The sequence below is a fragment of the Lissotriton vulgaris genome, chromosome 3_1 (assembly GCF_964263255.1).
Source record: "Lissotriton vulgaris chromosome 3_1, aLisVul1.2, whole genome shotgun sequence".
NCBI lineage: Eukaryota > Metazoa > Chordata > Amphibia > Caudata > Salamandridae > Lissotriton > Lissotriton vulgaris.
In genome coordinates, this window is record NC_141689.1 from 884,157,216 (window position 1) to 884,184,590 (window position 27,375).

General features: G+C 47.2%; 1 protein-coding gene across 2 annotated transcripts in view; it reads left to right on the forward strand.

Moving 5' to 3' along the window:
• Nucleotides 1-27,375, forward strand: part of GLIS3 (GLIS family zinc finger 3) — a 964,414-nt gene that overhangs the window by 593,810 nt on the left and 343,229 nt on the right. The gene's annotated exons all lie outside the window — the stretch shown is intronic.

Consider the following 27,375-nt stretch of genomic DNA (forward strand, 5'->3'; position numbering starts at 1 on the left):
TACCGATAGTGCTGACACACTTAAAGCGGCAGCGCTACCTTCAGAGGGTGTTCCCTCATTTACATAGGGTCATGCCCTATACAAATGAGGGAATTTCTTTGACTCTGCACCCGTGCCTTATTACAGACGCGGGCGCAGAGTCAAAGCAGCCCTCAGGAGTAGTACTGACAGTGCTCCATTTAAAAGGTGATGCACTGTCAGTGCGCCCCCTAAGAGCAGACCTCTGCAGGGGGTGAATCGGGTCCCATTGAACCCCCAGACATCCCCTGTCAGGTCTGGTGCAGTCGCTGACTGCACCCGCCTGCAAGGGGATCTCTATTACCCTGTAAAATTGCAGGCGGGTTCCACCTGCTCTGTGAAAACACCAAGCAGCTGCTCCATGTTTCCAAATGTACACAGCATAATAGGGCGCAATGTGAATGTTTGCGCCCTGCACTCCTTTAAAGAGGTGCGGCAGACACAAACAATAACAATGCATAATATGGTCCTAAAAATTCGAATTAATTTCAACATTTCATGACAGTGAAGTGGTAGGCGATGGAGTGGATACGCTATTTTTGTTGTTCAATATAAACAACCTCAGTATAGTGTCCTGTTACCTTTGTGTGGCCCAGTTGCTGCCCAGATTTTTGCCTGTATAACCTCCAGTGGTTTTATTGAGCAAATCATTCAAAATGGGAGAGATTATGATGGACGAAGTATGCCAAGCATGAGTATTGCAGGCAAAGCAGAGTTGCGAACCTCTGTGATTGCACTACAGTTGAATTTGTTGAGTGCTTCATACCCCAGAAGAGCTGGCAAAGCACATTTGTGGATCGGTACCATGCTACTCCGGGGGCTCACTTGGTTGGAAGAGTGTGTGTCGGCCATGTGGCCTATGTCAGAAGTATTTTAATGTCATGAGTGAGGGCCAGAGTTCTGTTCTTATCATATTTTGGCAGTTTCTCCTTGGCATGCAGTGAAGCGGACGAGTGGGAGATGGAAGGCTTTGGCTTATAAATCACTAGAGTATGGACTGAAAGACCAGCATGAATGGAGTGTGGTATTTGTAGGAAGTGTTTTGGGTTGTGCAGTGTGTGACACTCAGGCTGCTCATATGGTGTCACTGCAAATGTGTTGCTGAACTTATGCATGAAGTGGACAGAAAGACAAAGAGAAAAAATACACACATGGTTTTGCCAACCACCCTTTGGAAGTTTGTAAAGTTTTGTATGGGACTAGCCAGAGTTCTGGATTGTCCATTGTCTCCAAGTGATGGGGGTGTTCTATTTGCTTACTGTATGATCGCTTGGAGAACTGCCAGCTCTTCACTCCACTCCTCAATTCCAGTTGGTCTTGGATGTTTCTCATCTTTGCTCAGAAAAAATGTTGAACCAGCTATTGCCCTAAAATTCATATTGGTTAGCGTGACAGTAGATGAGTGGTTGGGTGGTCAAATCAATGAGTCCCTGAAATCCTGGCAGAGCAACTCAGACTTTTTTTCCTTACAGGATCATTACATTGTATTCTTGGACTGTGCTAATAATCACACCTAAAGTGAACTAAGAGACTTGTCATGTGTGTGCTCATCTGCTTATGCCTTATAATATTCATGAGCATCTGACATTAGTAGCATCCTTCAGATGTCCTTTTTGAAAAAAACATTTTCTATTGATGCCACTGAGCACACTGGCCTCCTATTGTGAAGTAATTTGCCACAACATACTGTGCTATGCAGTAGTCAACTCTGTCACGCACCAGGATGCATTGCACTTCTCATCAGTGCTACTGAAGAGTAATTACTCCATGTGGTGCTAGTCACCCCAATCAATTTCCACTGCATAATGTTCCCCCAATAGTCAATCCATCAGACAGTAATCCTAACCGTTGCCTGTGCTGGTCAGTAATTAGTTTTATTTCTTTACACAACTCCCTTTGCTCCTCTGGCCTCCTCCCTGCAGTTGCTGTCTCCCATCTGGAGGGCCTATGAAAAATGGTGTTCAAGGACAAGTGGAGGGTGGAGGAGAAGATGGCAAATGCCTGGTTAGTTTCTGAGACAATGCAGTGGATTATGACTTCCCAAGTGGCGTCAATATTTACTGTCGCCCATCCTGGTTGAGAAAAGACCAGACTGAAAGCACCACCGGCTACACTTTTTACAAGCCCCACGCATGTTGCACTGCGGACAGACACTGAGTCCTCTTACCTGCTCCTTTTAACAGACGATATCAGATTGGGTGTTGTGTCGGACACAGAGCCCAACATGACCCTTTCCTCACCAGCCCGACCATTTTGATGGGTCAGGTGCGGTGCCTCACATGTTACTCATTGAGGCGCTGTGACTGAACCATGTTCTAAATTTACAGTACTATTCATGCAGTCCCCTTCTCAAGTAAGGTGTGGTTTGATCTGCACCAAGTAGAACCTCTCAGAGCAGCCCTATCCCAGCAGCGGACAGACTCTATTTGCTGTACAGCTCGGCCCATCTGTTGAATGCGCAAGATGAAAAGTGCTTGAGCCCAGATTCTTCTCAAAAGCCGCCACCGACACTGCAGGATATTGGGATTACACAATACCAAGGCTGCCTAGACTTGATTCCATGTTAGTTTTCTTTCCCCCACCACCACTCACTCCTTGCCCTTTTATGTCATTCATGTAGGTTTTTTCCCCACTCCTTTCTCTCCTCTCCACTGTTTTGTTTTATTTCTCTACTTCCCTTGTTCCATTTTTACGACCTTTTCTCTGTTGTTCTGGGCAAAGCCTGATAATTAACTATAAGTACCAACGCCCACAAAAGTGTGCCGTTGGGTCCCACCTGCTTAAAATAAGCACTGCCTGTCTGGCATAAGCCAGCGCGAGCTGAAGGTCAGTCCGCACCTGCTTCCCATAATGGAGAAGGGGATCCTGTCCATTGAACTCAAAGAGGCTGTAACACTCCCTGCAGCTCCTGACGTCACACCTCACCCTCCTGTCAGCTGTGGCTGACCCTCGTGAATGGCGCGCGGGCCTGCATTGAAACGTTTCAAATGTTCAGATGTCCTGAGTTTGCCTCCGCGTCGAGGAGACGAACAATGCCACAGACCAAAGGTTGAACTTTTAAAGTAGTCACTGCAGCACACCTGCATGGCCCTACAGCCCTTTGACTGAAAGCAACCTGGAGATGAGCCATTTCACTGAATGCTTGAGTGACTTGTAGAGTGGAGCCGCGCCATCAGTGGTGACAGTATAAAAGCAGCCACACACGCAAAAGCAATCATCAAGGAGCGCGTTTCAAGAATGGCTGCATTCCCCCCGTCCTGGCCTCTGAGCACCTGTCACGGCTACAGAAGGAACTGAGAGCTTGCAAGCCGCGACAACCGCCAGGAAAGGCCAGAAGCGCAGCACGCTCTCCGAGAGCTGCGCGTCACGCTGATCGCCCAGTCTCTTGTACAGAGAAGGGCGTATTGCTCCTAAAATGTGTGCCCTTCAGAACCGCTGCTCAAAAAGAAAAGGTAGAGACGTGTTTCTTGCAGTAGTGCAATGCTTGGCATTTTGTACATACGTATAAATGAAATATCTTGCAAAGCCTGCCCTCTAGAATAGCAAATCCGAAGTCAATAATACAATACTTGGACATGGTTAGCGACGGAAATGACAAAGAGCTACATATGTACACATATGCATTCGCGCAAGAACTCATTGTCCACAACTTCTTGGTAAGCAAGAAAGGCCACTTTATTAAGACAGGTGTAGGCAAAACATCTCTTCAACATATTTTGATTATTTATTTATTAATACTCAAATCCTTCAGCTCACTGAGCAACCCTGATAAGAAGTCAACCCCCCACCAAATAAAACCTAACAAACCCAGGCAACTGAATCCTGTACTATCCCCTCCTGTCCTTTACCTGCCCTTTGGGGATGGACCAACCCGCTCCAGGCTGCCCACCCCCCACTAAAAACCGCCACCCAGGAAAACCTTTAGAGTTTTCCTGCCCCACCAAAATAGCAAAGGAAACAACGCCCCAAGAACCACAACTGTACATCCTGAACTTTCGCGATCAAATCCGCAATTCAAAAGATAAAAGGACTGACCCATCTGAGAAAGGTGAACCCCATGCTCAGGAAACAAGTGCCACTCAGAAACCTGTAAGGGAGGATGAGCCAAAATGAAAAATAGCATGCCAGTACAAAACAGTTGCATAGAGTGGTTCAGTGTCCGTGCTCTGCCCATAGCTGTGCGAGGTAGAGCTCCATTCCAGCGTAGACGTGGCACAAATGCCGTCCAGGTCACCATGGTGCTCGCCCATGCGCCGTGACGACGTCCGGATCCATCTGCATCATTCGTAACAAAGACAGACCAGAATAGAAAAAACCAGATCAGTTTCACCAAGTTGAAATTCTAGCAAGACTGGCAGACCTCCCCCTTCCCTCACCGAGCAGAGACAATATGGAACAATCCCCCCAACACAGTCCCCAATTACCATGCCAATACACTTCATGCGTGAACTGCTGAGACCAAGAAACCCCCCCAACAATATTGGCATTCTGCAGGGACTGCGGCCCATTGCAAAAGGAGCGACCAACAAACCAAACCCTCAGTTTAACTGTAACCATCCTGCGCAAAGGACCTAGGAGAAAAAACACATCAAGAAAAGAAGGTGCACTACCGTCTGACAAATTTCTCGCAGCATCTCGACCTCCATCTCCCAATCCTGCGGGTCTGAGCCCAATCCCACACCAAACATGCAGCCACAGAACCACCCCAAACCTAAAAGAATGAGTGCTAAAGGGTAAAGGAGGCAACCCCAACCCCAAAAGTACCTTCCTGAAAAAACGGTCCACAACTGGGCAACAAACAAGTGGGCTGGCATCCTCACCGGGAAAAACCCGGTACCCCACCCAGCTGATCCGTCTCAGGCCCGTAGCCAAACGCGCAATCCATACCCTTCCACAAACACCTCCGTACTGGACATGCCCGACCCGGAACGCAAACCCAAGAGTTCGGAAGCCCGAAACGCCTCAAAAGAACCATACAAAACAGAACCGAAACATAACGCACTCAAAAGCACCAGAACAGCAAGAAGGCAACTAGGAGAACATTTGCAGAAGTAAAGCAAAAGGACAGGCTGCCGCAGCCGCTTAGAACCAGCCTGTAGTCTACCCAAACCTTCCAAAAAACCTGTGCAAGCAAAAAACACCCCCCACCGGATCCCTCCCCCACCTGAGCTGCCCATAAAAAGAAATCCCACCATGGAACCAGGGGTAGTGGTGTGCGAAAAACCTCTGTCCACCAAGTGTAATGAAAGCCCCTAGAATATGTTGTGCTGTGAAAAAATATTCAGCTGCAGGCACCACAACGGAAAGCACACAACAGCCGCAGCACACACAAATCCCTTGCACTTCGCCCGGTAAACAAATCCACAAATGCCAAATTATCAACCTGGAAGAACCCAGTCCTGTTCTGGAATTCCATGCCTCAGACGTACAGGGCCACCAGCAAATGGAACAACTCTAAAAATGCAACACTGCGACCCTGACGCTGCAGTGAACGGACCAGCTTGCAGCGCACCAACGCCCCACCCAGAAGATGCCAAATCCCAGCAAGGTAAACTTCCAAGTTATTCCCCACAACCTGGGAACTCTAGTTCGCTGACTGCAATTCATCCGACCCCTACCCTGCCGGGTCCCCCCGTAACCAATCGTGAAACCCCACCGCGAAGCCCCAGAGCAAGCGCACTGCTGCATCAAAGCCCAGAGAATCCTGCAACCACTGTTCCAAGACCGGGACCTTTAAAGGAGTAAGAGCACTTCGGGACAACCGAGAGAACTGGCCTCAGTCCCCTTGTCCCCCCCCCATTGAAATCCAAAAAGCTGTCCCAGGAAGCAGTGTGTGAAAGGGTACCTGCCCCCACATCGTGAACACATGTTTATACCTACTGTACTGTCAGGTGACACATGAACAACAGCAGCATACCAAATCCTGGATGTTCGTTTTACCCGACAAGTGAGAAACCAGGGGCATACCAACACCTGAAGAAGGCCATTGCATACGGTGGAGGATACCCTCTTCCTCCTGGGCCTTGTGGTGAGCAAAGTCCCCGTCCGCCCATGTGAAATGGCGGCATCGTCCCCTCGAGACTTATCATTCACAACAGCGTGCCGCACAGGCAGTGGTTTAATAGCAACTTCTTCCCCTACATGCTCATCCCCAATCCCAACAAGTACACGTAACTGGGAGACTCTCCCCTTGTCAACCAATTTCTGTCGAAACACCACAGGGTCCCCTTGTCGCGGCGTGCTGGACGAAGAGAAAACGATGAAACACGTGCCTTTGCGTGGTCCGCACTAGACTCCCGCAAAAAACTTGCCGTTGCGTGGTCCGCACGAGACTCCTGCAAAAAACGTGCCGATGCATGGTCCGCACGAGACTCCTGCCAAAAACGTGCCATTGCATGGTCCGCACGAGACTCCTGCAAAAGACGTGCCATTGCATGGTCCGCACGAGACTCCTGCAAAAAACTAAGCGAACCAGAATGCCCCGAAAACTCCCCCCCGAGTCATGACTGTCACAAGTGGAACTTCCACATCTCGTAATGCACCCACCTCCATATCATCATCATAAACTTCCAGAATCAGTCCATCTGCATGCCCAGCATAAACCCCTGCCACTGGGCCAGTTGCCATCACTGACCATCGTGAAAGTGCCATAAGAAATGTTGTCATGGCGCACTGCGCCTCACACCCCAGAAGGGAAATCCGCTCCAGATCCCCCTCCTGTGCCCCCCCCCCCCCAGACTGAACCAATGCCCGTATAGGGTAATTTTAAGTACATGGTCTCGTCCCCTTCGTCATGAACCATAGGTGTAGTAGCATCCCCTGTCCGCCCATCCTGGACGGCGGTAGCGTCCCCTCCAGACTCAGCATGCCCATCAGCTTGCCGCACCGGCAGCGTCGCAAGAGCAACCTGCTCACCAACAGCCCAATCCCCAATAGAGCGAAAGCTTGGACGGGGAGACTCTCCCCATAGTGCCACACCCACCACCAACCCCCCCGTACCCGTAGGCAACTGCAGCAATGTCCGGAAAAATGCCAGAAAATCATCATTGCGCACTGCGTCTCACACCCCAGAAATCGAAAGCTCGGACGGGGAGACTCTCCCCATAGTGCCACACCCACCACCAACCCCCCGTACCCGTAGGCAACTGCAGCATTGTCCGAAAAAATGCCAGAAAATCATCATTGCGCACTGCGCCTCACACCCCAGAAAACGAAAGCTTGGACGGGGAGACTCTCCCCATAGTGCCACACCCACCACCAACCCCCCGTACCCGTAGGCAACTGCAGCATTGTCCGAAAAAATGCCAGAAAATCATCATTGCGCACTGCGCCTCACACCCCAGAAGAGGAATCCGCTCCAGATCCCTCTCCTGAGCCACCTCCCCAGGTCGAACTGCCTCATGCGCAGTCCGCAACGTCCTCACAAAGAAAATTGACAACGACACTGCAGGCGGTAAAAAAGGCAGCCCCTACCACCCCTCCCAACGGAAGAGGCTCACCCTGAAGCGGCAAACCCCCCCGCCCCACAACCCAGCCAGCTGGGGGAACAGAGGGTACGTTTATTTATTTAATGTGTGGGTATAGAGCGCGGACCTTACCCGAAGGTGTCAGAGCGCCGCACCATAGGTACAGCCAAAAAAGGAGAACAGGACAAGAACAAATCACAAAAGCCAAAGGTACAGTACATGAGGCTAAAGTATTGAGGCTTGTTCCCAACCCGTAAAAAGCCATCTGAGATAAGCGTTCCATTAAAGAGGTCAACGGTTTCAAACACAGATATAACATAAACAATCCCATATTTGCAAGATAAAATACATTTTTCAACATGCCAAAATTTGTATAACTAATTCTGCCAAAAACAGGCAAAAAAGGGGGGGGGGCATTACTGCAAGAAATGGCAGTCTCTCAAACCACACGAACACACTGCGAAGACACCTCCTTAAACATGGAGACTAGAAATCCTCCACACGAAAGGGGGCCCTCCCACAGACAATGACCAAAAAACCAAAGATGGAAAGGAGACACAACAGAAGTCCGGAAATGCCACAGAATGGCCTTAGCAAAAAACCCCAGCCACGACCAAGACAGACCGTGAAGCAGGGGCATTGGGAGGTGCGAAAACAGCTAAGTGAAAGCTGCTCACCACGACAGCGCTCGCCCCCCACCACCCCCACCCACACCCACCCAAAGAGCACCCCGCCCAGAGGACCACCCCCCGCCGACCACCAGCCGCCCCCCCAGCGGGCCCCCGCCCCAGAGGGGGGGGCAGAACAGACCTCTGGAGGAGCGCCCGGCGGCGCGGGGGCAGCACCAACCAACTCACAATCGACCCCCCCACTTACCGACTCATGGGGCAAGGCAGCAGCGCCGTCCATCGAGTCGACGGTGTAGACAGGCAGGCGACAACCGCCGAAGCCACGCCTCCAGCCGCCGTCCTGAAAGGACGCACGCGTCCAACCAGTGACACCAGAAGCTCCGGCCACAAGGGGGGGGGGCACCTCCGGAATGGATTATGCGAGCCCACCCAACCTCCGCAAAACAAACTCCGCTGACCGCCTCCCGCCGAAAAGCCCTCTCTAAACCCTGCCCTGGCCCTATATATAGACTCTCTCCCTAATTAACCTCACCTGTGGGCAATCTGTCTGCGCGAACCTTCCCAGGGAGAGACCGGCTCGCGCACGGCTCTCCCTGGGTCCCCCCTAGAGGTGAGCCTTTGGCACTAAGCGCGCAACGGCCGTTGGGTGTCATCCCGGGCTGAGACAGCTTCCCAGGCACACACACAATAGTTTTTGAGCTGTTGTGGTCTGGCGTCCGTCTTATCACAGCCTCACCCAAGTACTTCACAGGTCTTTAAATGACCATTCACTTGTTAACAAGGTTTTGTTGTTCTTTGACCCCTTCTTAGAGCCCCTGCATCTTCACTCTGCCAATTGCTGGAAGAATTAGCCCCCACTGACATTTTTATTGCCCCCTCCTCTAAATTTGACTCTAGTTGCGCCTTGGATTGGCACCATGATGTTAAGAGCGCCCCCTTTGAGGCAGATTAGTCAATCAGAATCAGAATCAGAAAATAGCTTTATTCGATTTCATGAAGTAAAATCATAAAAGCACAGCATAAAAGTATCAATAATTATCATTTTTCAAAAATACATTCCCAGGATATTATTTAAAAAGCTCATTTGACAATCCTATATTTCTTTAGTTCATAGATAATCTGCATCTTATTACATTTTTTTAAAACATGGCAACTAAATACATGGTCATCTCATCTTCTAGCATCCTTAGTTTCAATAATGCCGGTCTACATTGCCTTAAACCCCAGATTTTAAGTAACGGTTTTCAATACTTAATTCTGTACATTGTATAAAATTTGCAAAACAAGGTGCAATGTATCAGTGACTGCTTTGACGAGTCATCACAGGGGCAGGGTATCAATTCGGTTGACCAAGTGTTCAGTTCGGGAAATGTAATCAACCTGAAAAGATTTCCCCCCTAAAGCGTGTCAATATCATCCTAGTGTAACAACTTTGAAAATGTATCAAATATTTCTGGATGCCCTTTCCCTGCGATATGATTTCACTTTCAGTCACCAAGGCTTTTTCACTCTCTAGATGCCACCGTTTATTTTCTAGAAAAATAAGGCAGATATCTTTTAGCTTTCTCCTAGAAATATTTCCTAACTTAGATGGTGTATGGAAAAATTCAGGGTGCCTGATCTCTTTAAGGAAACCCTTTACATAAATAAACCAATCAATATTTAGTGCCCCCTGTAGCTTGAGACAATCTTCTATAATATTTCTATTTAGTTCCGTCTCAGGCGATGTCCAAATCTTATGCCACAAAAGTATAGGGCTCAATTTAATAAGATCTGTAATATGGTCTAAGCCTAGTTCCTTGTGACACACATATGTTGACATTGTTTTAGGGGCCGCCAGTAAGTATCTAAGGAAAGCATTTTCACATTGCTGTATATATAAAGTGTTTGCAATCCCCCATATTCCCGCACCATATAAAACAGTTGATAGACACTTAGATTTATACATTTCCATCAAAACATTTACTGATCTACCTCCTAGTCTATTTGCAAATTTTTGTACTGCCCCAATCGTGCGAGAAAAAGCCAGTTTCCTGGCATTTGCGGCCTCCGTCCAAGTTCCATTTTTATCAAAGATAATCCCCATGTAGGAGAAAGATTTAGTTGTTTCTATCTTCAATTTCTCAAGGAACACATTGCAATGAGTATTTCTTTTGTGCGTGCAACACATACTGAAGGTTTTCCCTATGTTAATTTTTAAGCCCCTCTTGCTCATGTCATCTGAGAAGGATCTGAGCACTTTCTGTAGACCTATCTGAGTCCTTGCCAAGAGCACTGCATCGTCGGCATACAGTAGGATTGGGGCAGGACTGCCTCCTATTTGAGCAAAGTCCTGTTTTTCACGCTTAAGGTGTGTAGCCACGTTATTAATATAGAGGTTAAATAAAAAGGGTGCCAAGATGCAACCTTGACGGACGCCCTTTCTTATTGGGAATTTAGAGGTACATTGCCCATTTTTTCCAAAACGTACTTTGGCACCCGCTGCCCTGTACAATTCCTTTATAAAAGCTAGGATGTTTAAATCAACGCCTATTTCTGACAGAGTGTCCCATAGTATGTCATGGCTTAGGCAGTCAAAAGCTGAGCTAAGGTCGACAAAAGTTAGAAAAAGATTGCCTTTTTTTGCTATCATGTATTTGCCAATAATTACTGCCAGGTTAAACCCTTGTTCTACCGGGCCCACCCCTGCTTTAAAACCATATTGCAACTTTGATAATACTCCTGTGTCGTCTGCCCATACCTGAAGTCTGTTTAAAATCACCCGCCCTGCTACTTTCATCAGGGAGTCTAGCAGTGAGATGGGTCTGTAACATTTAGGATTATTTCAATCCCCCTTCTTAAAGATAGGGACCACAATTGCCTCCTGCCAAGAATTTAAAAACCCTTCTTGGTTACAACTATTTAAAACATTAGTTAGAATGGGAGCCCATAGGTCCACATTTGTCCTATATGTGAGAAGTTGGCCTGATATATGATGTTCAGTAGTTCTAGTGACCACCTTGTATCATGCCAAGCAACCCTTATGATGATTGGTTGTAAGTCAACCTTATAGACCAGTTATCCTAGTGGTAACGTGGACAAAGCAGTCTTAGGCTAAACTCTGAAAGGCATGTGAAGCCAGCTGTATTACCATACACAACCCACTTGAATACCAAATGAAAGGACACCACACAGATATATATTGAAAATATATATAGATTTATTAACTAAAAGTATCCCCTGGACTCTTTATGAGCACAGAAGCACAAGCGTTAAACACAAGACAGTTTAAAATACACAAAAGTTGCACAATATGGATGAGCCCTAGGGGCCACCTAAACCATATACTAAGAAAGTGGTATAAGAGATACCAATCGGAAAGGGAACAGGCCTAGGGCCTTGGGAATCGCTGGAGCTGATCGGGACTAGCAGTGACTAAGTCGGGAAAGGCCTGCGGGACTCGGGTGCAGTGTTTAAAGTGCACGCACTCACCAATGCAAAGTCTATGGTGCTTAAAAAGTACAAAGTTAGTTAGTTCGGAACCTTCCGAGTGACCTAGAAAGCTGAAACTTAAGACACAGGCCCGAGAGATGTGTACCAGTGTGGGAACACCGGCGGAGCTGAGTTACCTCACCCACAGGAAGCGGGTGCATAGGGTCGAAGTAGTGTCGGGTTTCGTCACGCAGGTCGATGGTGCTTGGAGCTGAAGATGCTGCAGGCGGCTCGATGCGAAGAGTTCCGGTGGATCCAAGGGTGGATCTGAAGATGTGAAGACCTGAAAACAGAGGGGACAATGTTCAAGGTCACTAGCCAGTGACTACCGTGGAACCAGATTGGAACCAGGCGATGTCGGGTGCAAACAGGCGTTGAGGTGTAGCTTCTCTCTGCAGCCACGTGGACACCGGGGGTCAAGGATGTACAGGAGTCGGTCACGAGCTGTCGCACGCAGGCTTCTCGCTGTTGGCGGTGTCGGCAACTTGATTGAAGCAAACAGGCCTTGGCTAATGCAAGCCACGCAGGAATCAAAAAAGGCTTACCACTCGGACCAGCAAGGTCAAAGCGGGTGCTCCCTTTTACAGGAGCGAGGGCAAGTCTGGAGCAACCGGACCCGCAGTGTAGTTCTTCGGTTTTGTTGCCAAGATGGCCGCTGACCACGTGGCTAGTGGCCGGGATGGCGCGTCAAGTGGCACAATGCAAAAGGGCCCCACGCAGATCGTGGAGATGCTGGGGGGCTGATCTTCGGTGCAAGGGCTGCTCGGTGGTGGGGGCTCTAAGTCCCCAAAGCACAACGCCGAGGGTGCCTCAGATGCTGCGCTGTCAGCTTTTCGGGTGTCTTCCAAGAGGTCCGGTCCCACGTCTCTCAGTGCCTCCATGGGTCCCTTCTTTGCAGGGACTGTGGATCGGGCTGTGAGAAGTCTGGGAGTCTGGATCTTGTCAGGCTCTGGGCTTGGGCTCCGGCGGGAGGCAGCGGCAAAGCAGATGTTGAGTTGCTGGTTGGTGCCTGTGTTCACAGGGTGGCCACTCCTAGGCCACAAGGGAGATGCTCTTCAGTCTTCTGTGCAGCAGAATGTCGAAGCCCAGTCGTCTTCTTAGTTTCAAGTTGATTCAGGATGATCTGAAGTGCTATGGCACTGCTCCCACTCTTATTCCCAATCTGAGGGGAGGATCACCTATTAGGTCCCTCCTCTGGGTGGAACCAGGAAGGGGGGCGGTTACACCCCCTTTCCTTTGTCCAGCTCCTCGCCAGGCCTGGGTCTGGAAAGTCCCAGGACCGGTTTGGACTGGCTTATGCACGGGGACACCTTGTGTGCCCCGGGCATGTCTCAATCTATTCAGCCCTGTCCTACCCAATACACAAAACCCTGTCTGGGGTGGTGCTCGCACCTCCCAAGGCAGGAAACCCTTTGTCCAAGCCTCCCTCGCTGGAAGGACTCCCAGCAGCAGGAGGTCAGACTTGTGTCTGTGGTGGCAGCATCCATTTTGTGATGCTGAGGCTCTGGTTAACTTTAACCGGGGTTAAGGCTACACACATGTCGTGTCCCTCTAGAAGGGTGGAATGCTATCCCCGTCGACAGAACTGTCGAGGGGATAGTATTCCAAATCGTATGACACCTTACTCAACATGTTTTGATAAAGCCAAACCAAAGTTAGCAAATAACCGCGAGGATTATAATGCACTTAAGAGTATATGGTATAGCAATATCCCAGAACAGCTTAGGGAGTGGTTCCTGACAGCTGCAGACAGGCTCAGCTCATGCTAGAGCACCATCTCACATGTAACGACGCACTCTGCCCCCAGGATTGCAGGGGCCTTCCATAGGAATGGCTTACAGCTTAACATGTGTCCAGTTAAGGTTAGATATAGGGATACTATATCTAAGCAAGAGGTGATTACACCAACTTACCCCAGCTGAGTGATCAGCCAGTTGTGTCAAATATGGAGGCCAGGCCAGGGGTGGCACAATACATGCTGCAGCCCCTGGTAGGCCTTGGATGCACCTATGCCCTGGGTACCTATGGTACACTGTTACAGGGGCCTATAAGGTGAACCAGTATCCAATTCGTAATGCACCTAGAGTGCATTGGCAGTAATTTAGAGAGAGAACAGCAGGCTGTGGGTCTGATTAGCAGGCCCACAGCCACATTAAGTCATAAACCAGTGAAGCAAAAAGCTAAAATTTGGGGTGACCATAGTATAGCAGACCCTACTCTCCTACACTATATATGTCCACAGGGACCCCATCTGGCCCGGGGCCTTTCCTGCAGCACTTTCTATAATTGCCAGTACAACCTCAGGCAACGTGAAGCTGATATCCAATGGGAATGCACTTTTTGAGTTGTTATCCGACATTGGGTTTCTTAGTATCTGGGCACTCCCTGCTAAATCATCTTTTTTGTATAAATCAGTGAAGTAGGTTACCCAGGCATCTTCATCAATCGCCATCTCGACAATGTCAGTGTTCCTATTTACGAAGAAAGGTGCATTCACCGCCTTCCAAAAGCATGTCGTATCTTTTGATACGCAGGTCTGTTGCAAGGTTTGCCATGCTTCCTGTTTCAAACCGTTTTTCCTTTCTTTTATGGCAGCGTGGTACAATTTCCTAGCCTTTCTTATCTCAAGGCGATTTTTAGGCTCCCTTTTTAATGTATTTATCAGAGCTTTGTGCGCTTTCCTACAGTTTGAGTCAAACCAGCCATTTATCTTTTTGCCGGAGTGTTTTTACTTATTTCTTTTGAGATGTCAAGAAAGCAGTAATAACTGCAGCATGGTCATTTTCTTCCTTTAGGCAAGCCACAAAGTCTTTATAGCGGCTTTTTATTAGTCCCTGAAGAAAATCTACAGGATCAACCCTGTTCCATTTTATGGAGTAGCCATTTAGTTTAGCCAAGGCTAACCTATGGCTATATAAATTATCCATAGCGGCTTTTGACTTACTATTGTTTTGATTTATGAAATTTAGTGACAGACTAATTGGAAAATGATCACTTAATCCGATAGCTCCTGTTTCAAATGCGGAAACATTACAAAAATGGCTGTTTGATACCAGGAGAAAGTCAATTAATGTATTGCATCCCCTGCCATTAAAGGTAGGTTTAAAGTCCACTTGAGGTGAGCAAAGTTCATTTGCAAACCGAGGTCCAATGAAAACAATAGCGTATTAAAGAGTCTCCCAGTGACTGTGTGTGAAAAGTGACTACATAAATGACCCTCCAGATTTTTTAATCCAAAAATGCCTGTAGTACCATTTGGGCACAAATAGCAATTAAAGTCTCCTGCCCAAACTATACAATCCCCCATTGAAGTATCATCAGAGGCTTTTTTCATCTATATTGTGATTTCATCAATAACTTTTGTTAGTTCCGACTTTGGGATGTTATTATAAAAGTTAATTAGAGTGATATTTGAAGTCCCTCCCACATTAATTGTCATGGTCTGGTAGTAAGTTGACACCAGATTCTGCTTCTTTACAACGATGTCTATGGTATTGGATATATAGATGCAGAGGCCTCCAGAATCTCTGCCCCTCGAAGGGTACTTAGCAGGTGTGTGGAAGGATCGGAAACCATTCATATGGATGGCTTCCTTCTCCCAACACTCCTGAAGACAGATAATAGAAAATTCAGTTATGAAGGGCATAAATATTGGGTCAGCTAGTTTGCCTGATAAGCCTGCTATGTTCCATAATAAAAGGGTTAAAACGTTCCCCTTTGCTGTAGGCTTAACAATAGCTTTGTCCATCTTAATATTTGGTGGGCTAATTTCTTCCCAGCCTGATGTAACTTGTAATACCAAGTGATTGGGTGTTGAACCTTGTACTTCATCTACCCCTATCTGGGTTGAAAACTTATTTGCAAGATCAACCCCCGGGCACGTAACACTGTCAGGCAGTTGGCCAATAGCTGCTTCTAGCACGCTACTGTGTGAGTTGCAATGACCCTCCTGCGAAGTGGCCCTCAAATCGCTATGCACATTTATCTTGTTTACATTAATGGGATGCAATTTTCCCTGCCTCACTACCTGAATTTGATCTTGTTCCCCCTTTGAGTATAGTCAGTCAACCACATCTAAACTACTAAACCTGTTTTGTGTCGGTATCTCTCCCCATTCTAGCATTGTCCTGTATCCTCTATTTTCCCTTCTGCCATGAGCATGGTTCGTAACCCTGGTCCAGTCTCCCCATTGATCAAGTGGGGTTATTACTGGGTAAAAAAAGGAGAGAGGCCGGAGTTCTATTGATGATCTTATGTTTTGATTTCCCCAGGAACAAATATAATCTACTGTGCGGGGGTCCCTAAAATTGACCGCCACACAATCCCCGGGAATAATTTTCCGACTATATCCCACCCATGCAGCTCTCCGCACCATCAGTATCTCACTTTTAACATGTGGGGGTAACGGTCATTTTATATTTAGCCAGTGTAACACCTTGTTTTTTAGGGCCATGTACGTTTCATGGATAGAATTATCTATTTCTGGCACTCCTGTTAATACAACTAGGTACGGACTAGATTCTGGTGGTAAGTTAAGGCAGAAGTCTCCTGAATGTTTCCCACCTACTATATTCCCCCGGGGTTCCCTAGGATGGTTTTTAAGGGACGTAAGGTCTCCTGGGGCTTGCCTGTTAATTTTAGGCAATTCCACAGGAGCTGTTGTCATTTTTGGTGTGATAGCGGCATTCACGGCTTGTTTTTGCACCGAGGGTAGTGGTAGGGGCACTATTTCTAAATTCAGTGATTTATTTGACTTTGCAGTCCCCGCATTCGGCTGTTTTACTTGCATAAGAACCATTAAATTCCTGGTAGTCTTTTCAAGCTGAGACAGCTGTTTCTCAATGCTTGATAGTCTACGTTCTAAAGGTTCCAAGGAAGATTTTAACAGAACCCTCAATTTCAAAAGTAAGTGGTCTTCTTCCGCCTCAGTCCTGCCCCCAGCATTTTCAGTGACTCCACTACACGGGTCTTGGTTCAGTTCCAACTGAGAATTAATAACATGCTCAGCTGGAGCATTTCCATCGTCCGCCCCCTTCGACTTGGAAGAAATATCATTCCCACCCCTACCCTTAGCTACCTTTGAGTTCCTATCTCCCATATTTTTAATGTTGACCCGCTTCTTCTTAGGAACTGCCCCCAAGCGTCTCCCCCTTAATTTTCTAGTATAAGACATCTCCGGTTGTTCAGTGTTTGGTGGTATTATAACAACTTCTGATGCCCCAGACTGTTGCGAACAATTCAATAAAAAATTATCTGTTAAATCTTCAGACGTGGAAGGAGGACAGTGTATAAGCACTTGTGTTTTAGTAGTATTAGTTTTTAGGGTATGATCTGGAGTACGGGCTGTCGCAAAATTCCCCATGGAGGATCTCGTTGCCATCGCTAAGTCTTGCGAGGCGCGTCGTTCCATGAGAACTATGCCTTGGTCAATAACTGAGTTCGCTCTTATTATGAAGTTGTCCAAGGTACCCGTCAACGTTGCCCCAGCATTAGCAGTTTAACTTCTACTTTCACGTGTAGACATAGTAGCAAGTGGGCTAACAAGTCAGATAGGGACACAATAACTTACTTAGCAAAGCACACACTTATTGCAAGTAGGAGAGTTCAGAGAATGGGCCCGGTCCGGTCTCTCGCGGTCTCAAACAGGCTATAAAGGGCCCACCCTTGGCCTGGGCTTCGCCCGGCGCTCGCCCGCGCGCGTCCCGCGATGCGCGGGTATGGGCGTGGCTAAGTAGGAGGAGGTGGGGGCGGGAAGAGGACCCAGCTGCGGCAGATGGAAAACGGCACAGACTGCTGGTCCTCGCAGTCCCGCTCCAACGGTGTCTTCAAATTTCAGACCCAAGGTCGGCAAAGTTGCGTGGCAGGTCTGGTATTGACAAGCAGTGTCCCAGCAAAAGTCTCGACTGCGAGCGGCACCCCAGTTTAGTCTAAAGCTGTCAGTATCCAATCACAGAGACAGTTCACACTTGTACATTCTATCGTCAACACTGTATTGCATTCCCACGCCTATAGCGGCAGGACACTGTACGCAACACTGACAATCTTGTAGAGCTAAGCCGCTTTCTCTTAAACCAGAGACCGGGATCCAGCTTGTGATTTGTAGGGGAAGGAGAGGTGTTGTGGCTCAACATACACACACAACATCAACCATCAGTCTCACCCTACAACCATGGACCTTCTTCCATCACAGAGTTCCTTTGAGATGCAACTGCTGACAATCCGTCAGTAATGGATTTGCTTCTTCGCATGGTGGGCTATAAATAAGGCAGGTGTTGTGTCATGGCCACAGGCAAAGGAGCACCATGGAACAGCTGCCTAGCTGCCAAACAGGACACTTGATGAGCTAATTTTCATGGTGTCTGTCCCCTGCTAATGTCCTCAGTATTATGTATATAGTGTACAGCACATACACATTGTCACTTTTTGTGAGGAAGCTACGGTGTAAACAATGCGCCACGTTGTGTCCCATTTACAACGTGACACATCTAGGGAGATGCGTCACCTTGTGAAGCCCTGCGACACAATATACCTGCATCAGGTATAATGTATACAGGGTGGACGTTCCCTCAAGGAAAAGCCTCGTAGAAGGGACACAGTGAAATCTACAAGATTTTGCTGAGCAACTTTGTCAAAACCATTTGCCTGCTTGGAACAGGCATAAGGAGTAGCGTAGTGTATTAGGAATAGGCTTCCACATGCATTGCTGGAGTTGCGTTGTGCTTGCGACATGACTCCAGCAATGCGTGACTTTCGCGCCAATTGATGCGTCAATATTTCTGACGTATCTGTCAATCCTTCCGCCATGGTGCGCCGTATTTTAAATACAAGGGTGTATACTTCAAAAAGATAAACTTTATATAAAAAGTTAAATTATGAAAGTATACAGACTACAATTCACAAAATGACAAAAGTAACTGATATGAACATTTTTCTATCATGGGTACTTTTGCTGTAACCCATTTCACATGTTAGGAAGGAAATACATCATTGATTATACAATGAACTTATCCTACGACACGAATTACAGAGGAAATGGGTTAGATTGTCGACGTTTCGGTCTTTATAGTGTAGACATTAGTAAAACCATCATCAGGACATAGGTTCTTTTGTGTATTGATGACCCTGACAAAATAGGAATCTGATCGTAAGTTCCAGAAACCTGTTAGATGGTATCAAAACACTGTTGATAGAGCACAGCTAAAATTGAAGTTAACTTAGAAGTGGCTACTGGTGGGGCAATTGGTCACCACAGGATCATATTTCATCAACTAGGAGAGACACCCGTGAATACAGGGGTCTCACTCATCCACTTTGATCTGAGAGGTGCCTGACTAGAAATTTTCAATTTCAGATCAATCTGAGCAATTGCCCCACCAGTTGCCAGATCGATTAGAAGCCTGTGAAACCTACTGGGGGGCGGAACGAGAGGTGGTCAATAAACAAGACCGGGAAATTGTCGGACTTTGGTTGGGCGGCAATGTTTAAATCGCACAACATATCAGGATTTAAGTGCATGGGGGGCCCCCTCCTGAATATGTGACCTACCCACCCACACCAGGATGCGGGCGTCACAGCTGCAGGCAGACAAGGCGGGATAGCACAGCGGGTCAGTGGACAGAGCGCAATAGCCAAAGGGGATCTTCTCAAACCTGTGCCCTTGGGATGCCTTACGGAGGTTACAGGGAGCAGGCTTCGGGTCAGCATGGGGTTAGCAGAGGGTGGACACTGCACTTGCTGCCCGGTCAGGCTGGAGGGCCCCCCACAACATTCGGCAGCAAGGTGTAGCCTAAAGGCTGCAGGAAATGCTAGACCTGCTGAGAAAGGGCATTTGGTTAGGGCGCTGTGACAAATGGTTGTGCTGTCAATGTTTAAAGACTGGACTGGAATGATCAGCAATGAAATGGGTATACATGAGACTGGTTGGAAATAAACTACGTGCTGGGATAGTAAGATGTTAATAAAGCTGCGGCCTTTTGCACCATCACTGAATTGCATCATATGTGAGCATGAGGGAAGTGGGGTGCATGGGTGGACCGGGAGCTCGAGAATCTTGCCCACTTGGGAGGGCTTTAATAACAGTCTTGTTCATTGTTCATCAAATGTTATCTTTAAGTTGAAACTCTGGAGCTTCAATATTTCCCCTTTTGCCTCACATCCTAAATTAATTTTAGTTCCAATTAAATCGTAGCTCAAATTTCTATTACCTCCGCTTGCATTGTAATGTTATTACATTACTAGCTTACAAAACAGCATTTTCACAAAAAACAGTCCTCTCGACTTCAAAGCACATAGGGGCAGCTTGACTAGCAGCGCAGCAGGCACCATGGGGCTTCCATCTTAAATTGGCAAGTTCCCCCTCAAACACCCCTGTTATTCCCCTTTCCCATATAAAGGTGAGTAAACAGATGGATTGTCAGGAGCGGTGCCTCATCTGGCTCCACCATCGGGAGCCCTTGAACTGGTAGCCTGTCCAGCAAAGGCCAACAGTCAGAGTGGCTCATGCCTCACCCTGTTTAGAGTGAGACAGCTGCCACTTTCTTACTTGTCCATGCAGCGCTGGGCATGCAGCGCTACGGAGCCAGGACTGGGCCCTGGACTTGAACAGCAGGACTTGGCTGGAAGTGAAAGGAACTTTCACATATTTTATAAACAGTCATGGTGCTCATATATTTGATATTGAAAAGAAAATGTAAGAAGAAAAAGTCAAATAACATTTCATTTCTCTAATGAGCATTTGTATCAATGCAGTCAGCAAATTACACGCACTTGTGCCTGTGTTAAGTCTGTAAAGATTCCTAAGATGGCGGCAGTTCTAAGAGGCCGTCTGACTGCGTACAACGTGTCCAGGCTGCGGATGTACACTTTTGAAGGGGAAACAACTTAACATTCACAGCCAGGTCTTGGCTGGCCTTCCTGCCAACGCGGGCTTTGCCAGGATTTTAGCGGGCTTTCTTTCTTAAAGGAGAGAAGGAAATCTCCCCCTTGGCGTGCGCGTTTAAGCGCCAGTGTGGGATCTGTGCGGAGCCGAGCCAGGGATGGACACAGCTGAGCTGTACGTCCTGCCAAGTCTCGCCAGTTGTTAAACTCTGGTTGGCGCCTGGGCACCAGGGAGGGGCGAAAATATTGGTCCGGGATCCCACTAGCATACCTTTGAACGTCTTGGAAATAAAGCCTATGGTCTTAAAGAAAAGCACATTTTAATACTGAAACCTTCTGAGCTCCTTTTCTTTACTTCAAAAATCCACATTTAACCATACTGAGTCGCTATCATTGTCCTGTTCTCCACATTCGTCCATGAGATAAAATATTATCAATATTCCCAGCAATGATGACCTGAGGCTCACCATGGGACCTTCTCTCACACAACAAATGTGGGTTATTATCACCTTACACAGAGTGTGCTTTAGCAAACTGGTGAAAAACTCATACTGTGCCCCGATGGAGCTGACCAGAAGGGCGCTTTTACCACCGCACCTCCTCAGTTTGTAACGTTCTCTCTTTTCTAGTTCTGCTGCTGGAAAGTATCCGGGGAATGAATTTGTTTCCGGTTCAAAACTTTTTACTGAAGTTTATAATATATATCAAAATCCAGAAAATGGTACTGAAAAGAGTGCCAGCCAAAGCATATAAAAGCAAACAATACATTACAATTTAAAGATACCATCAGGGCACAGGTCCTAAATAAAGAAGTGGGGGGACACTCAGAGACAGGAAGTGACGTCACAAAAGGTAAAAAACCTAGAAATACAGTAATAATCACGAGAGAAGTGAAGGGACGAGAAATGGGGAAAGGATGCGCACCTTGTAGTTAAGAAAGTGTGAAGGCTCAAAGGGGGGGCATAAGCAGGTCATGAACAGAGCGCAAAGGGGGGGTGTGAGGAGCATCTGTGGGAGGGGAGCGCGGAGAGAGGGGGGCACAGACTTCAGGAGAGGGAGCATGAGATGGGTAGCGAGTGAATGGGCAGGGGAGGGTGACGGGAGGGTTGGAGAGAGGAGGAAGCAGGATGCGATGAGTACGTCAAGGTTGGGAGATCGGCGGGGCGGCCGGTCCGGTAAGTAACGCCATCAATGTCCAGTCCAGCTTTTGGGCAGGGGGGACAGCGTCTACCCGGTAAAATAAGTGGAGGGACGCCGTCCACCCACGTGGGACCCCAACTCGAGCCCTGGATACCATACATACACCTGTTATATGAGCTAAAGAAATAAAACAAATAGAGCTCCCAATATATTATATGATTCATCAAACAACTTGCCCCTGCACTTTGGACCCATGCGCAGAGCACCGTTTTCTACGGCTTTAGCATTTGGTGCAGTGTGGGCTGCTCCTTAAGTTGCTGTGGGAAGTCCCATCCACAGTCCTCCCTCTCCCTTAGTTGTCTCCTCCAGAGAGTGTGAAGAAGTGGGTGGCCAATCTTTGGCTGAGTTGCTCTAGATCTCCAGGTTGTACGTCACAGCTGAGGGACCCAGGCACTCCTTGCAGGAGCAGCTGCAGGTAATCCTGATTGGTAGACTGAGGGCCACAGGTCTATTCTAAAGGACATCTCCGGGTGGGTGGCCATGGCAAAATGATACACTGCGTAGGGTTTCAGATCCAAAATTCCCAATTTTCCCTGTAATTCCTCCTTCCTTATTTGACGCTCGCAGGTCTAACTAGTAACGTGTGAGATTGTCCCCCTCTCCCATATCACCCATACCCCATGTTTAGTTTTAGTTTTATCAATTTATAAAGCGCATGGTTACACCACCCCATGTTTCCGTAACTCACGGGTCGGGAAACACCAGCCCATTTCTTGTGCGGCTCATGCTGAGGACTGAAACGTCTGTTTTCACCTTTTTATACAATCTCTCCAACACAATCAAGTGCCTTCCTGCTAGTGAAGTCCCTACCTTCCTAATTCCAGCCCCTACCAACAACTACATAGACACACTCACCATTAAGTTAATACACGTGCCAAGCCACAGGCAAGCCACTGGATTCTCCCCCTACCTGCCTGGCTGTATAAATGTTTTTTCAAGCCAGCACTGGCTTTATTTGCTAATGTGTTTACTAGTATTTTACACTGACGTGCATAAAAACATGGAGCTGAGATTCTTGCCTGTGGCCTCCGACCTGCGCCTGGTAACGAGAGCCGCTTGCTCCTCTCCAGAGGGTGAGAGGGTGCAGGCCTGCCCCGCACTGATCACACCCCGAGCTCTGATCACTCACTCACTCCCTTGTGAGGTGAGAGCATGTTTTGCTTGATGCTTGTGCTGCTGTCAGAGGCAATGAAGGTCAGCGGTTGTACTGACAAATTAGTTTTGACATCCTTAATGACCCCCAAGTACAAAAGCGTCTTCAGCTCTCGTAGGAAATGCATAATAATTGGACAGATCAGCCAAACAGGGAATGTGTTAAAACCCCCAAATCCTCTCTGGCTGGCCAATTACAGCATTCAGCAATGGGTGGAAGGCTGCCATGGCTTCCATGGTCGCAGGAAGACATCAGCAGGCTGCATGGCGGCTTTGTCTGGTTGGAGCAATGGGACGCAGAAGGAACAGTTGCGGCTTTCAGGGGAAGTTTGTGATTCCAACTCTGGGCTGAAGCACTGGCTAGGACTCTCTCGAGGCAGACGGGCGGCAGCGTCTATTTTTAGGGGTGTGTCTGGAAATGTTTGCCCCCTTATCTTTTTATTGTGTTCTTGTCTTAATGACTGAACTAAAATATATTTTGGATAAGGTTCCATGAATTGGGCTATCTCGCCAACATAGGGGAAGCATGTTGTTTGGATTTAGTTTATAAGAAGAAAAAGTCAAAACTCTTTTAACAAGTAGGGACAGGGGCGTCGTGAACCTCTGCTTTAGCAGCTACAATTCGGCGCACAAAGGCTCACAATTAACTTGAAAGGGTGGGTGGGAATGTGAGTGAAAGAATGTCTGTAAGGATGGATGTGTGAGTTTTAGGGTGAATGCTTGGATGAGTGTAAAGTGGGTGGATAGATGGATAATGGATGGATGGACTGATGGATAAATAGATGAGTAAAAATATGAATGGATGAGTGAGCAAAAAGATGGCTGGATGAGTGAAAAGATGGTTGTTGGCTGAGTAAAAGGATGAATGACATATTGAAAGGGTGGATGAATGAGTGAAAGCCAGGATGGATGATTGAACATTTGAATGCAAGGATAAATGAGGGAAAGAATGATGGATGAGTGAAAGGGAGAGTGACTGGATAGTTGGATGAAAGGGTGGATGACTGATGAGTGAAGGATGAATGGATGGATGGATGAGTGAAAGGATCGATGGAGTGATAAGTGAAAGGATGGATGGGTGGGTGGATGGATGGGCGGATGGATGAGTGGAAGGGTGGATGAATAAGTGAAAAGGAGGATAGATGGATTGAAAGGGTGGAGGAGTGCAGTGAAAATGTGGATGGATAGGTGTGTAAAAGGATGGATGAATGAGTGATGAAGATGGAGGGATGGATGGGTGAAGAGTGGATGGAGAAATTGATGGGTTTGATTGATAGGTTTGGAGATGGATGGATAGGTTTGGCTATGGATGAGCAGATGGATTGACAGAGGGACGGAATAGTGAAATACATATATGGATGAAAGAATGAATGGATGAAAGAATGAATGGATGAAAGATTGATTGGAGGAAAGAATGTAATGTTAAATAGTGACTATCAATGGGTGGATGAAAGGATGACTGGATATATGCTTGGATGGAATAGACAAGAGAGGTCTTATGGAGAGGGTTGCAATAACTTGCTTTGCTTGCTTAGGGCGATAAGATCTTTATTTCAGAGTGGGGGGTGGTATTTTAATTTTCTGGCTATTCTCTTGAGTAGGGATGTTTACATAAAACATTCCAAGACTGCATGCCCAACCTAAAAAGAGCATCCTATCTACAAACACCTACTTACTTTGTTTATTATTTAATAGAAAGGAGTGGAAATAATTTCACAAGAACAGCTTTCACACACAAAGAGAGCACGTTCCTGGTTAACATTCATAATGGTGTAGCAACATTTACTTCATAATGAATGTGCCTCTGGCAGCGAAGGGCCCTGCTAAGGAAACTCTTTTGGGCAGAGAGTCCTGTGTGAACCTTCTTTCTCCCTTTTTCTTTACACCCAATCTAAAAAGGAATTACAGAGTGGTCTCCTCGCCCAGTCTGAAACACTAAATAGGCTAGCAGTGTTCCTCTCTCTACACATTTTTGAGAGGGTATTGCCAAATTTTCAAGTGGAAGATTCCCTTGGAGAATGTATGATTAAGGTACATACACACCAAGAGATGCCCTTTTCTTTTGGGGAGTGCAAGTTGTAGGCCATTCTGAGGGAAGCAGCATTGAGAGGTAGAAGAAAGGTCTAAACTACACCCATTGCGTGAGCTAGCTCCTCTGCAATTGACTTCTGCATAGGGTTGTGGTATTTCTAATCTTGCCAGGTCATGTTTGTGGGGCCACTGGTCCCCAAATTTTGTGCTTGAGGTTGTTTAACTCTAGTGCCTTGTGGACCATTCTAATAAGGTTCCGCAAATTGGACCAAGTACAACTTTTCTTTGTTTGACTCTCAGGATAGCATGGGCGAGCAGATTAAGGTGTCTCAGGAAGGTAATGTGGAGGGCAAAAGCCAGAACTCAACAATAAACCAAAAGACACAATAACTTTAATGTCTGCTGTTTGTCTTTTAGTAGAAGTAAGTACTTTAATTACACGGCAGAACTAAAACCTACACAGTCCAATTATTCTCAAGAATACAGGCTTTAATCCCTGGTTGTCTCTTTGAGGCGATGCTCTAATGTCCTCTCCCCACCTTGTTGACATCTAGGCTGCAGAGTTCCTAGTATCTAGTGTCAAAGGCACAAACTAGGCCCATGTGCAGATCATAGCAGTTACCCCTGTAGGGCTTAGAATTGCAACTCAGCCAATTGATCTTACCCTTGGTTTACTTCGGATAGACAGTGATTTTCCTTTGAGTGCAACTCAGCCCATGTGCTCTAGCTGTGGGAGAAATCTTGCAATGCCAGCACACTGCTCCTCGCAGGTCAAGCGGTGAGCAGGATGCAGCTTACGCTTGCTGCATACGTTTCTTGATGACGAAATCACTGGGTAGATACAGTTCAATTTCAGGTGTCGTGACAAACCTTGCCTGCAGAGGTGGCCTATTTAGCTGGTCAGGTTCACAGTGGTTACATGCAGGTACAACCTTCAGGGCTGATTGTGTTCACAGTGGTGATGTGCAAATGCAGCTTACCAGGAAAATTAAGCATACAGCGGGATGTGCTGTTGCAGCCTTCTAGGCTGACCAACCTTACAGAGTGAGGTGCAGTTCTGGCCTTGCAAGCTGGACTGGTTCACAGCTGCGAGTCTCAGTCACATTGACGGCAGATACGGCCACGCCTAGTTAATACAGTCTTTGGGCAGTTCTCAGGTAGGAATCCCACAGCAAGACCAGGGGACCCCCTCATGATAAGTCTGTACTTTCTTCACTTTCTGATAGAGTGTGCTCTGTGGGTGCTCCACACACTAGGAACATACTGGGCTTCTTCTCCTTGACCGCTGCTTCTCCTCCACAGTCAGGATACCCCTTCGCTCTCACAGCAGAGAGGCTTCTATACATTAGGCAGATCATCAGATCTTCCATGAGAAAGTGCCAACATCAGGTAATGTCCCTCATCTCTAGGAGACTTCCTGTCACACAGACACCAAACCGGATTACTCAGCAGCTCTTCAAGCATTCCTTGGTGCACTCCTTTCCTTGGTCAACAATAACGTGGAGCTGGAACAAATTATGATTTTTTTGGGGCCCACTTTAATAGACATTTTCTAGAAAATGCATATGAATCTACTATCTCAACCTTTAGAATCACTTTGGGGAGGTTCCCCTTCAAATGTCCTTCTCGGCCTCCTCTACAGACACAGAATTTTTGTATGGTGATGCTTCGCACTGCAGGCTAGCACTGGGACTGTTTCCAACCAGATGAGCACAATGAAGCATAAGATCTTGGCAACTGGCTGTCAGCCTGCCTATAGTAGTGATCAGGGCTAGATAAACAAGCAGGACTGATATAGAACATCTCCTTGAACAACAGAAACTTCAGTCCTACCTTCACACCTAGAATCCACCAAATGGCAGTGCTCAGAAAGAACTAACCTTCAGTCCCTGGCTAACAAAGTCTTCATGGACTTTGCAAAGATAGCCTTGTCCCCATCCTCATTTCATTGTCTGGATTTCGCCCTTCAGCCACAGGAATGCAGGCAACACAATTCCCTCCTCTGGAGAACAGTGGTGGCTCCTCGAGGGAGTGCTGCGGGGTAGTGAAGCGGGGCAGGGAGGGGGGTTGTAAACTCTGGCGTACGGCTGAATGGAGTTAAGTAAATAAAGAAATAAAACGAATTACATTGCGCCCGCTGCATCGGTATCACTGAAACCTCTGGCGGTCTGCGCTGGTGATAAGCCTCATTTCAGACTCAGGACCGGTGCTTGAAATGGGAAAATAAAAGTGCAGGTACTCTGTAACAGAGTACCTGCTTGTTTCTGAGAAGTGCCGGTACTCTCTACTTAAAAGTATTACATCTGTCTTGAGAAGTGCCGGTACTCTCACTCTCAAAATAAAAAAGTGCTGGTACTCCATATCGGACAGGCCCGGACCATTTACAGCACTGCTTAGGACACCTGATTTTCTTTGTTTCTGATTCTGGATATATTCATGATAACAACATAGAAAACATTTTTTGAGACATACAGCCTTTTTTTACAGGTAGACTTTGTAAAGAGCCTGCTTGATTAAAATGGGTTACGAAG